General features: G+C 44.1%; 1 protein-coding gene across 1 annotated transcript in view; it reads right to left on the minus strand.

Moving 5' to 3' along the window:
- slc6a16a (solute carrier family 6 member 16a) overlaps positions 1–12,562 on the minus strand; it is a 45,088-nt gene extending 32,526 nt beyond the window's left edge. The window contains exon 1 of the mRNA XM_063184277.1: positions 11,973–12,562. The gene's annotated coding sequence lies outside the window, so the exon portion shown is untranslated. The remainder of the gene's footprint in view (positions 1–11,972) is intronic.
- Positions 12,563–13,921: the final 1,359 nt, after the last annotated feature.

Below are 13,921 nucleotides of genomic sequence, written 5' to 3' on the forward strand. Positions count from 1 at the left end.
TAGGACAAGTTAAAAGAGGGAGCATGTCGCTAAGCTAGTGAAAGTCAATGGATCCGTGTAGCCTGCTATATGCTACACGGATCCATTGACTTTCACTAAATACACAAAATAGTGGCATTATGGCATACCCCTTTAAAGTCACAAGCACACGTTGTAAAGCAGCAAGTGTGCTCCTACCAACACGGCTGTGCAGCCACACGAAAGCAAATGTTCACAGCCATGTGCTTAAGGTACAGTCATGTTAGAAGCCTTTCCCTGACAAGGAGGGGTCACGGGTGGGGGTCAGCTTCGTGGCACTCGCACTTGGACGCACTTCCACGAAACTGCCCACTCACCAGTTTGTTTTTGAGAACATGATAGGACCTACAGTAAGGAGGCCTCTGAAAGCCAGAGAGGCAAGCAGGCAAGCAGGCAAGCAGGCGAGCAGGCACTCCCTCCTGCCACCTTGGGTGTAGGGAAGTTTCTCCGAGGGGAGTTGGCCTGAGCAAACAAGAGGTCGCTGTGTTGCAAAGTGAAGTGGAGGTTATGCGTGTTGGGAGTGTGTTTACTAGGGCTGTAACGATACACTGAACTCACGATTCGGTTCGTATCACGATTTTTTGACCTACGGTTCGATACACCCCACGATTTCTGAAATGTATCTCCATTGAAGTTTGGAAACACTATCACATCAAATCATAAGGTTGTTTTTCTGGACTAATGGGTAATGAAACTTTGAAAGGGCGTATCACGATACTGCCTTCTTGTATCACGATACAGTATCGTGACTCTGTGTATCACGATTTCTCGGTTCGATACAATATCGTTACAGCCCTAGTGTTTACAGGAACTCTAATGGACATGCAGCAAAACTAAAGCCAAAGCTACAGGCTCCCCTATCCCCACTACACCTCCTGCCCTGTCGCTTTCCTCTTATTCTCACCACACCAACATGGGCCACCTTGAACAAACACTTCAGTGTGTTTTTTGCCCTATTTGTGAGTCTGTGTGTGTGTGTGTGTGTGTGTGTGTGTGTGTGTGTGTGTGTGTGTGTGTGTGTGTGTGTGTGTGTGTGTGTGTGTGTGTGTGTGTGTGTGTGTGTGTGTGTGTGTGTGTGTGTACTAAAATAATTCAAGCCCTTTCATGTCAAAATAACATGGTTGGCTGTAACTTCACCGTAAGAGACCTGGTATTCAGTTGGTGGTATCAGATTCAGATTCAAAGACCTGCCAAAAAAGAAATTCTATTGTGGAACCACAGTTCATATGCCTATGATATAACAGTGTCACGATGATGGGTTTATAATTAGGATGGGCCGCTATGTAATGTTTACATAACTTTGCCGTGGCATAATCCTAATGCTACCAGCTCATGTAAATCATGCCTAAAATAACAGTGTTGATTCATCTGTAAACAAACTGACAGAGCACGTCAGGATCCCTCTGCTTTGATTCCCTCCAATGTCCGTGAAGCTAATGCAGGTACAGCTACAGTCAATTATCAGATGCTTTGCTTCAAAGCGACACACAGCAACACCAAAATACAACACATTTTGAATGGCAACATTGTCAAAAATTGTAATGACCAAGTCTTAATCTGTTAATTAAGACTATGTAGTATCATGAATTACGTATATTTGTCACATAAACTTTTGCAGGCACGACACACCACTGAAGTTTGTGTAACCAAGTGTTGGCTTTTTATTCACGCCAGGAGTGAGTGTGACTCACTCCATAGCAAGACGTGTCAACAGGGAGCTTTTACCATTGACACTATTTCTCCAACAGGTACTGACAGCCCCGCATTACATTCTGTTATGGTCAGGCCTGGGCTGGTCATCTGGCATACAGGCCATTTTCCCGGTGGGCCAACAGTTCCCAGAGGCCGATGTTTTTTCTGGGACTGGCCCAGAGTTTAGATAGCCTGGTCCTGACCATCCCATAATACTACCATTTCATTTCGTATTTATGGTCTGGCATTTGTTTGCTCTGAAGCGATTGTAGGAAGCAGGAAGTTTGCACTCAGTTATTGTTTGAAATTATTGGACACCTCTCACCCAATCGCTGGCAGTTACTCAATAACAACATAGCGCAGACCAATGGCTCTGGCGCAGATGTGTACAGTTGAGGACGATATTATTAGCCACCCTCCTGAAATTAGACATTTATCTTGATTTCTCAGTGAGAATGACCATTATGAACCGTTTCTGTTATTCTGGAAACAAATACACTGATGGAGATAATGTCCAATGAGTTGAATTTTCATTTTTCTATCGTTACAATGAGTTTAAACAAAAAAGGGCAAAAATGACAAGGACAAAATTATTAGCCCCCTGATCATTAATAGTCAATATGAAGGCACTTTGATCAGTTGTTACCTAGGTTGGCACATGCCCCACTAGGGATTTTGGCCCATATCTTCACTGCAAAGTGTTCTAGCTGGTCCAAATTGCATGGATGCTGAGCATAGACATTTGCCACAGACTCTCAGTGGGATTGAGGACTGGACTTTGAGCAGGTCATTCCAGTATCATGGTTTTAGTGTCCTTGAAGAACCTCTGAACTAATGTAAATGTTTGCTTTGGGTTACAATGTTGTTGGAGGACCCAGCAATCCAGACCCAGACCCAGACTCCCTGTGTCTGAGGCTGAATAACAGTCTAAAAACTTGATGCCCCCACCACTATGTGTAACTGTGGAAACTGCTTAGTCTCATTAGACCAAAGAAGCATTGGACACCTGCCTAGATGATTGTTATTGACCTGGCCTCACCTGGAGTTTTTATTTCAAGAAAGACAGCTGTTAGGGCTTGTCATCATATTGGGCTTTGGGGCCATCATCACAGAAGAACCCTTTTACTAAAGGCGGTGCATATCAGAGTGTTATCGAGCTTTGCCTATGAACATTTGAAAGTCAAAAATGAGTTTTGAAAGTCTCTGCTTTCATCTGATGAGATTCAATTGCACCTGCTTTGATGCATGAATTCTGCTTCTGTCAGGTGAAGAAAGGGGTAGTCCTTAAAACTTCATAACATAGTTTCCACAGTTAAACATGGTGGTGGAAGCATCATTCTGTGGCAGCCTCAGCCACAGGAAACCTTGTTTGGGTGTATGGCACCATAAAAACAGAAGATTATGATAGAATGTGGAAGGTGACCATGCAAAAATATGATCATAGAGGAGGCTAAAATCTTCACTGGAGCTTTCAATAAGATAATAACCCAAAACTTTCATCCAAAATTGTTCAAATGTTCTTCAAGGTTACTAAAACCACGATCATGTTGTGGTTCAGATCTCAATCCTTTAGATAGTCTTTGAGGAATGCTGAAAATGAATGTCCATCAACATCCATGCAATTTGGATCATGTTAACTATTTGCAATGAAAACATGGGCCAAAATCCCTGTAGGGCAAGTGCCAACATAGTTAACAACTAATCCAAGTGCCTGATGTCAGTTTTGGTTCATAAATGACACTCTATTGACTATTAATGATAAGGGGGCTAATAATTTTGTCCTTGCCATTTTTACCCTTTCTTGTTTAAACTCATTGTGAAAATGGAAAAATCCAAATTCAACTTATTGGACATTATCTCCATCAGTGTATTTGTTTCCAGAATAACAGAAATGGTTCATAATGGTCCTCCTCACTGAGAAATCAAGAGAGATGTCTAATTTCAGGAGGGGGGCTAATAATATCGTCCTCAACTGTACGTCATTGTCATGAGCGTCCTCCCCCTTTTGCCCCCACGTGGGGGGCGTATTCGCTTATTGGCTGTTTTCTGAGGGGGGCGTTGCGATCAAAATTCTACTGCTCCAGGCACTCCACAGAGAAGCACGGCCAGACTACCGTAGTGGAGCCAATCCTTTGGTGGAAGTACGTAGGATGGCTCGCGAGGCTAGAGTTTAGATGGGCGAACCCACTGGTCCGTCTTCCTTATAGACAGGGGACTGAGCCAATGAGAAGTACAAGAGAAGCCCCACCCCCTCCACAACTGGGGGAGCGGGTTGGGGGAGGGGCTGATCTAGTCCATAAATGCCCGTCCCATTTTGGTGGGCCGAGTCCAGTCCTAAGTATGATTACAGTACATGACCACTCAAGGAGGCCATTTTCAGACTGGCCTTGATTGGTCTCTCTAACAAGGTGGTGAAAACGCCTCATTTCAGGCACATAGTCTTATGTAAGGGTCAGGCACGTTTCAGCAGTAAGTAGCACACGTCAGGGAGGTGCAACTGCAGCCAGTGGCACTATTGTATGGGTGTTTTTTGTTTGTTTGTTTTTAGTGGACTATTTAAGAAGCATATTTATTACAGCACATCAACCACCAATTACTAGTTAATTTATGGGCATTAAATGCCGTTACTCCACCTGTCGTCTGAGTCCAAAGAAACGTCTTTCACCCATGAGCAGGTAAATAGTAGACCTAAGTCATTAAATACAATATATTTATATTAGTACTTTTCACAATCACATTCACTTAAGTTGTGATAGGCCGCCGCTCATCTGTTTAGAAGGTGCAGGATTCAGTAGAAATTTCGGTATAAAAAGAAGACTTTCGGTCCTAATCACATTCACAAAGTGCGTTACAGTTGTAGAAATTCGGTGGCATAAAGTCATAAAAAATACACTGAGTGAGTAAATGAACAACGTAGGAGGTGCACATAGACTGGTGAATTGTACAGCTAGTGAGTAAGTGAACATTTCGAACCCATACCCAGTGTTTATTACAGTGGAATCTTATTGCTCTGTGTTGCCTTGCCTGTTGCTGTTGGATTAAATCCAGACTGACAGGGGGAAATGGCATTTAGTCATTATGCTGCCAAATGCTGAAACCAGCTTTCTGTTGAGGTCAGAACTTCCCCAACAGTGGCTTGCTTTTAAAATAATAATAAAAAATAAATACATGGATAAACAAATAAATAAATACAGCTTTGTCTGACTTTGATTAACTTACAGGGTTATGATGACCAACAATCTTTAATTTTATCTACAGTCTATTTTAGATAATAATATCCCTCTTGTTTTCTTAATCTTTCTCAAGCACATTGAATGATGATGACTGCGTATGATAGTGCTCTATACAAATTCAATTAATATCGCTATATGCTCTAGCTGAACACACTTACACAACCTACCCTAGAATGGCGTTAGTGGAGACATGGGTTCATGTGTACCCTGTTCTAGAAAGTATAACATCATATGGCCATTACATTCCTGTGCACATACAGTATATTGTCCTTTTTATTTACACTGACCATCTGCACCTCAGTATGAAATGCCCTATCCCAGTGGTGCTCAAACTGTGGTACGTGTATCACTGGTGGTACTTGAGACATCTCTGGTGGTACTTGGAAGATTTCGTTTTTGTGCATTGATTTGAAGACTGATCAAGTTGTTGCAGTCGAAAATATCTCTTTGGTCTCACATTTTGTAATATTGAACTGTATGAATCTGTATAATGCAGAATATTACTAAGCTAGCAAGAAGTTTAAAAACAAACTCGCACTGAATGTGACCGTAGCTGTTGATACCATTATGGACCTCTCCTGTATTGACTGGCAAAAGTTAATAGGGAAGGCCTTTACTGTGATATTCTAATGTTGGTTGTCAAGGTGGTACTCGGAGAGTTCAATATTTTCTCAGGTGGTACTTCACACTAAAAGTTCGAGAACCACTGCCCTATCCAAACAACCTTGCCCTCTCTATCCCTGTCTTTACTGAACCTACTAACAAGGTGATAAAAAGGCCTCATTTGAGACATGGGGTCTTATGTAAGTAGGCAGTGACTGCAGTGCACATAGTGTGCAAGTGAACATCTCGTCTCGAACCCGGACCGGGTCAATTACAGCACACGGTTTCTGGAGTCTCTCCACAGACAGCATGGCTGCGAATGCAGTGGGCCTCAGTACTCAGTATCATGGCCTGAGCACATTTTTCATCTTCTCCAGACACTCTCAACTGGACGTGCTAACGCAGCCGTACCCTATAAAGGTCTGACTTTATCGCCTGGGTGCAGACATGGGCTCCCGTGTACCCCGTCCTATATAACACATGACCATTACATTCCTGTGTGTACAGCCATGACACACACACAGACCTATTCTGTGGCAAGTGTTCCGCAAACATGTTCTGTTTAACTTTTTTGTGCCTGTCCATGTACCACATAGGTGTGTCCACTAAGACATGGGGCCTTAAAGACTCGCCCTTTCATGTTAAGAGCCTCCTGTACCGTATAGTATAGTCTGTGGAGGAGACATGACGGAGACAAGGGCCCCTTTACCTTACACACGCATGCATGTACGCAGGCACGCATGCACAGAACAAACACACACACACACACACACACACACACACACACACACACACACACACACACACACACACACACACACACACACACACACACACACACACACACAAACACAAACACAAACACAAACACACACACAAACACACACACACACACACTAAAAAAATGACAATATCTCAACAAATTATGCAAGTGATGCAACACTTCCAAACACTTCAATGCAGTCCTCCAGCTGTAGAAATACTATTTCAAGGTATCTGGACAATATAATTAACTTAACATACAAATGGAGGGCTTGAGCATGGCCTGAAGGACTATATCTTGCAGATCTACTGCTCACGAGTGTGGGAATGGATGACATGAGTGGGTGTGAAGCCAGGCTCAGTTGAATAGCACAAGCCAAACCAAGGTGGTGCTTCAAGGACTTAACGCACAGAACTCAATTTCTATTTACACGAAGATTGTCTTAAGTCAAACAATCTGTTTATACTAGTACCAATTCTGTCACTGATTTACGGCAACACACGCCTTGGTCCATGCATTAGTAGGCCTATAATCAACATGCCCCCCCCCCCACACACACACACACACAAGCACGCAGACTTTCTTTTGGACCTCCACAGGAATTTAATCTCATCTCTCTCCCTGAGGTCCGTGTTTGCCATGCGTAACCTCCTGCTTGTTTCCTAGCCACCCTCCTTGGAAGTCCACCACTACTTCAAGGGCAATGTGGCAGTCTAGCCTGGCTTTTGGGACGGCAAGTCTCTTTGAAACTACTATAGGCTGGCCAAGCAAACCATCTAAAACATTTCTCTGTGGGAGCTGAAAAGTGTGTGTCTAGCTAAGCTTGCGTTCATACAATGCCTCCCTATGCTACTGGTTGAAGCTTCAATTGATTAGACCACCCATTCCTTCACACACCTGTTACATGTAACTGAACTGGTGTGTCATTGCCTCAAACACGCCCCATCAAGCCATTGAAAATGCTCAAAATGGATTGGTGACCTTTTTGGGGGGAATTTGAATAGTTGTAGATGTTTTGCCTAGCTGGCCAGACTATAGTCGAAGAGACTTGCAGTCATGACAGCCAGGCTAGTGGCAGTCAGCAGAAGTGGACTCTCTGCACTTGACCATTCTGTCCTTCTGCATTCATGTGCTGGTGTGTGTATAGATTACTGCAGTGGCTCCCAAACTTTTCACGACTGCTCTCTCTCTCTCTCTCTCTCTCTCTCTCTCTCTCTCTCTCTCTCTCTCTCTCTCTCTCTCTCTCTCTCTCTTTCTCTCCATTCCTAAAAGCTGCCTGGAGGATCGTCCCTCTTGTGTTTTATACATACATACTGTATATATGGTATGCAGTGTGTTGTATGCAGGGGCGTAGCAGGACATTTTGGGCCCTATGTACAATCAGCTCCAGTGACCCCCCCCCCCCCAATATCTTCATAAATCTGACTGTGTGTGGGCCCCCTATATACATGGGGCCCTGGTAACTCAGTCACGCTTTACCCCCCAGAACGACACCCCTGCTTGCATTTTATGAGGGCCCCTCTTATGCACGTTGAAACATTCTTTCGTTAGTAACGTCGCATAGTTGTCAAGCACAGCCAGCCACACGCAACAAGACACTGATGTCTCTTACAAGGACAGGACACTGGCAGATGTTACATTTCATACAGATTTAGGGTCATTCTAAGGCTTTCATCCTGCTTCACACAGATACATATTTGTTACTCTGTACATGTATGTGTAGTGTAATAACAAAAGCATGTTTTACGGAATCGTCTCATCCTGTTCATTCACTGGAAATATGTAGTACTGTAGAACATACAGTGTGAGCATGAGAATGATGTTTATCTAAGACAGAAGTTGAAGTCTCATGCCAAAGGGGGCATGCAAGAAATAAATATGTTTGGAAGGGGCTACGAGTGTGTGTGTGTGTGTGTGTGTGTGTGTGTGTGTGTGTGTGTGTGTGTGTGTGTGTGTGTGTGTGTGTGTGTGTGTGTGTGTGTGTGTGTGTGTGTGTGTGTGTGTGTTCGTGTGTGTGTGTGTGTTCGTGTGTGTGTGTGTGTGTGTGTGTGTGTGTGCATGTGTGCAAGAGAGATGTATGTTTTGAGCTATTTGGTGATGAACAGCCACAGTATCCTGCCATGTCGTGGATGCAGTGCAGTATGTGGCATGATGGGCTATAATGGTGTCTGTGGAGCTCTGACCTGACCTGGACAGCTCTTCCATCGACCCAATTCAGCACAACAAACCAGGCAAAGCAGACCAGCTCAGTAGCCATGTACACCATCAATTTTGTAGCGTTAATTCAAAACGTGCATCCCCAAGAGTACTCTTTCAGTGTTTAATTAACACTGCATTTTTTAATTGTGTACTAACATGTGTACTGAACATTGTGCACCCAGAATGACACCGCTACAGTAAGACGAGGGACTTTCCGCTAAGCCCCCCACATTTGGGCACATTACATTCCCCACGGGGAGCCCGGTTCGAATCCGGGCGGGGGTCATTTCCCGGCCCTGCCCCATCTCTCTCTCCCAATTGTTTCCTGTCTACTCTCACACTGTCCTGTAATAATAAAGTTATTATAAAGTTACAACAGAAGTTGTTCTATCACATGGTTCTGTGAAGACTACTTCAAGGGTCTTCTGAGGCCAGGCAGGAAACCCAAACAAACAAACATACAAACAAAAACAACCCACAACACTGCATTGCAAAACTGGCATATCAGTTCCGTACTTAAAGGTTATCCAGTCCTCTTTGGTGTTGCAGTGGCCTACGTTACAAATTGAAGCCTCTGGTTTCACGCACAGTTCTATTGACACCTGTTAGCTTTAGCTGGTGCTCATGCTGGGTTGGTTCATCTTCTACGGTTGCAATATGTTTTCTCATCTTCTCTCCTCATTTTAAAAATGTCATTATTTTTATTTTTTTCGTTTCCATGGCGTGGTGTGGGTCCTTGTGTGTTCTGAAAGGCGTCATGTAACTAATAAAATGTCTGATAAGCCTTTGAGAACAGTTTATCTCTGACTACCCTGCTGACATCAAAGTCATCTGGAACATCAACAAATGTTCAGTCTCGATTGAGCCAACCATGTTCTGCTCTCTAACTTATGTAGCCTATATGAGACGCTCAGCTCAAATGCTGTGACACCAAACATTATGCCGTGCGAGTCAAGTCAGCTATACCTCTCGTGGCACAGGTTCAATTACCCATCTGCTTCCTTCCCATTCCCCCCACGTGCTCCGCTGATATGTACACTTCAGAGGTGGCGGCCGCACTGCCTGGTCATGGTGATTTATTTTTACAACTTGAGAAGGAGGAGCACACATTAAGACAGTGTCTGCCTTGCCTTGGCCTGCATTGATTGTATAGGCTAAGCAAATATTAATGTTTGGGCTGCACTTGTCCAGACTCAATGATTCTCTTGTGAGCTCTCTTTAGGGAGTTGTGGGGAACACATTGGCTGCCCAAAGACATGGACCCGGTTATAAACTTCCTGTTACTAGAATGGCAATGGCCACGTCGTTTGCAGGCTACTACTGTGTGTAAGGTTGTAGTAGTGTAGTAGGCCTAGTATGGTAGTTACGTCTTTAAATTACTAGTACTGTGCAGGCTATTACTCTGTGTAATGTTGTGGTAGCGTACAATAGTAGTATGGTAGTTAAGTCTTTAAATGACTAGTTCAGCGTTCAACAGGTGGAACGGTGTGCATTATTGGCATGTGTGTGTCATGGTATACAAGTGCAACAAAGTGGCATGTCTCTAACTAACAGTCTTCCACATTACATAACATGCCAACACCAAGCCTTTGCTGCTTCCTGTTTGAGACTGACAGTCATCTGAATCGAGGGCTGCTGGTTTTAGCAGCTGTGCTAAACATGGCAGAAGCTCAGGTAACTACACACACACTGTGCAAACGGAGTTTAAACACCACTTCCCCATTCTGTTACTGTGGCAGGCGACTGGGGCCGTGTGTGTGTGTTCCCATCTGTGAGAATGGAAAAGTACAGAACACCAGTCAGGACCGAGAGAGGGAGAGATAAAAAAGCCAGAGTAGCAAAGCGCAGCCAGCAAAGCTGGAATTTGTTCAAGGTGCCTGTTATCTTTGGGTGTTTGTATTTGTATTTGTGTTATTACTATGGAAAAAAACACCACACTTAAATCTTTTGCCCACCCCTGTCCCTCAGCACACACACTCTCACACTCGCTCTGCATTCACTCTCCCACTTTACCCCTTCTCTGCCTCTTTTCTATATTTAGCTTTCAGTAAAGCAACTGGTGTCATCCAGACTGCCAAGATTGTCGGGAAAGTCTGTTTTAGCACACACACAGTCGGTTACAAATCACACCACCTCCTTCCAGATATTGCAGCAGGTACAGTAACATAAACATGAGCACATGGGCACAGACATCCGTAGACTTGTTCCAATAGCCTACCTACTGCATCTTGTTCAGAGATTTCTGGTTGCAGCTGGTAACACGTGTATGGAAATTGGATACACCCTGACCCCACACGCAAGTCTTCTTGTGAACCTGGGTAGAATTCACTACTTGAGCTGCTTCACGATGAAGGACAGAAGTTTTTTTTTAAGTCAACTTGACTGTAAGACTATTCCTTTCATTCTGTTTACGTGCTATTGTATTGTATTGTAAAATGGTGCATGGAAATTCACCAAGGAACAATCAAAATATCTCAGTATTTTCATAAAAATCATTCTTCATTTCTTACATTTAAACATTTCAAAGAGAATGTGCTATCAATGACACTGCCGTTGTGAAGTGTTCATCAAATGGCCATTGGGTGAAACCATTAAAACCATTAAAAGAAAACAATGTTCTTTGTCCCAAGATATTCCACTTTGTCGGATGTAACCTAATCCTCCAAAATAATGAATGACTGATTAAGCTTATAGCACGTATTTAAGCACATACAAACATGTGTGGGCAACACAACTGCTTTGACAATGAAATTACTTAATTGAAGCCTCTTTCATAGCTTTACTCTCCCTCCCACAGGCACCAGCCCCTCTGATTGGAGGAGAGACTGCGCGCATCGTTTCAGCGTTCTCATTATGAGTCCCTCGAGAGCCATTCCTTGGCTCGTGCTAGAGTTCTGTCTCAGATCAGCCCGTCCAAAATCTGTCTGTAGAGTCAGTGCAGGAGAAAAACACCAGTCTGACCGCAGGTCAGTCTTTACACTGCGTGTTTCTCTCTCTGCGCTCTTTTACGAGTTCACCTTGGGGAAAGTGTTTGGACTAAATTTCTTATCTTGCCGTGACCAACTTCACTCCCAAAACAAACCCCAAGATAGGCCTATATTGTAAATAACCATTTGGTGTGAACACCATGTGAAGTCATTAATGACACGTCCAGCGCAGCTTGACTGCCACAATAGACCATACAGTAGGCCTAATATTCGTGCAAAATCAAGAATTGCAATCACTGGAAAATGTAATCAAAGGTAGTCCATGTTGGTGTTTTAAATCAAGGGCACTTCAGAATGTGCCCAGGGTTTTCCCCCACAAATGTTTTCCCAAACCAAAATGTGTCAAGACAATTCTCACGGTATTGCACACTACAGCTTAGCCTATATTTACTTTCGACAAATGGTTAGCAAGAACAATCACGTTCGTGTCAACTTAGTCAGAAGTGAGCGGGGCTTGAAACACATGCTGTTCTTTACCTTCTTTGTGATGGTGGTGGGAGTCGAGTCTGAAGCCCCCTTGGGAAGATTGCCTTAAACCGTTAGAGACGCTCAGTCTGCAAATATGACAGTCTTCCTCTAGCAAATTCCACGTAAACGCTTGCCTATTTGCTACATCAACTGACTGTTCACTGTCGCAAAACTATTTTCTACTAGCCTCAACAGTTTCAGATCAGACGGATCCAGCTTTACATGCACAAGAACTACGACTTCATCGATCCTCAAGTAACTTAAGAATATACACTCCCCTTTGGCGCTCATTGGCTCTGAGCTCTACCCGTTTCCACGAACGTGCCCCGCCCTCCTTGACAGAAGTGTGGCCCTCTACTTCTTGAGATAAGAACGTGCCAAGCAACAAAGCGCAACACACCAGCACCAGGCTGCGCTCGAGCGCAGGTCCAGCGAGGCTGGAAGCCGGACTTTACCTGCATTCAACAGCGCACGGGACCCTGACACAAACTCTAAATTTAACTGAACGGTGGCGCGTCACTGATGCCCTTTTTGGGCACCTGTGACTTAGTCGTGTGAGAAGCGACAGTTCTGTGCTGCCACAAATAATGGTCGTCTATTTTACCTTTTTTCTGACTGTTAGTGCTGTTTACTTGCTTATAGGCTAATCCACAGAAATGCGCTGTCTTACAAAGTGGTGACAACTGTTTTTATTTGTCACTAAAAGCCCCACCTACTACATAGTGAAATGAGATCAATATCGAAATCAGATAGCCTAGGTAGGACCTCTCGATGGTGTGCCACGTTTGTCCACTGCACCGCCACCACTTGAATGAGAGATAGATAAGCAAATTGATACTGAAACGTGTTCACTAGGTTACAACAGTAAAATATATTTATCGACTATGAGCAAGACAATTAGCCTGATTATCCACCAATGACTCCTGAAAAGTCGTTCCATATGCCCATACCTGTCTCAAGTGGGCAAATGTGCCTGTCCAGCTTGAGCTCTGTTAAAGTCCACATGATTATGCCTGGTGGTGTATCAGGCTCTCTGCGCCCTAAAATAATTTGCCTTTTCCAACAGTGTTTAAAGTGTGCCTTATGTTCCACAAGACACGGGTTGTGTGTTGACATGGATGAGCGTCAAATGTTTTGGCAGTTGTTATGTAATCGATTTTTTTTTCAATTATTCGCGTTAGTGCCGCAAGAGGGCGCGGGTTGACTACTATTGTCCTCAGGCAGTAACATTTTTCAGGTGCGCTTGGTGAGCGCGCGTAGTGCGCACAGAGAAAGAACAGCGGAATGCAGTTACCTCAGCTCGGGTAGCATTAAGGTGTGTCAGAAGGGATGAATGAACGCTGTGTGCATGCGTGTGCGACGTGCGTGCGTGCGTGTTAGAGGAGAGAGAAGGAAGAGCTAGTTTAGCGAGCTTGGCCTGAACCCGTGGTCATGGCAGTCTGCCTTCGTTTGTAAGTGTTCTTGGGTTTGTGGGAGGAAGTAGAGACTCATGATCAAAAGACATTGAGTTCTGCAGGCCAAAGTTTTACCTGCGCTGGACTTTCACCCTCCAAACAAATCTGCCAGCCCTTCTTCTTCCCTTCAGTTTCAAAATAGTGCCCTGTATATAGCTGATGCAACTGTATACCCAAAGCAATGTGTTATGCCTACACACACACATACTCATACTCACATAGGCTACTTTGAATGCTTCTAGGAGCCCATTTTTGATGTAGGGCCACACAAGGAACCCGTTAGGCATTCACAAGATAGCCAGAAACTCAAATATTTCCAACATGACTGCTGTGGAGTGACATCAGATTGAAACCGGCCCTGGCACTCATAGTTTTATCACTATCCGTGGCTGAGGCTGAGGTGGAGAAGAGAGAGAGAGAGAGAGACAGACAGACAGACAGAGAGAGAGAGAGAGAGAGAGAGAGAGAGAGAGAGAGAGAGAGAGAGAGAGAGAGAGAGAGAGA

The sequence above is a fragment of the Engraulis encrasicolus genome, chromosome 2 (genome assembly GCF_034702125.1).
Source record: "Engraulis encrasicolus isolate BLACKSEA-1 chromosome 2, IST_EnEncr_1.0, whole genome shotgun sequence".
Classification (NCBI taxonomy): Eukaryota; Metazoa; Chordata; class Actinopteri; order Clupeiformes; family Engraulidae; genus Engraulis; species Engraulis encrasicolus.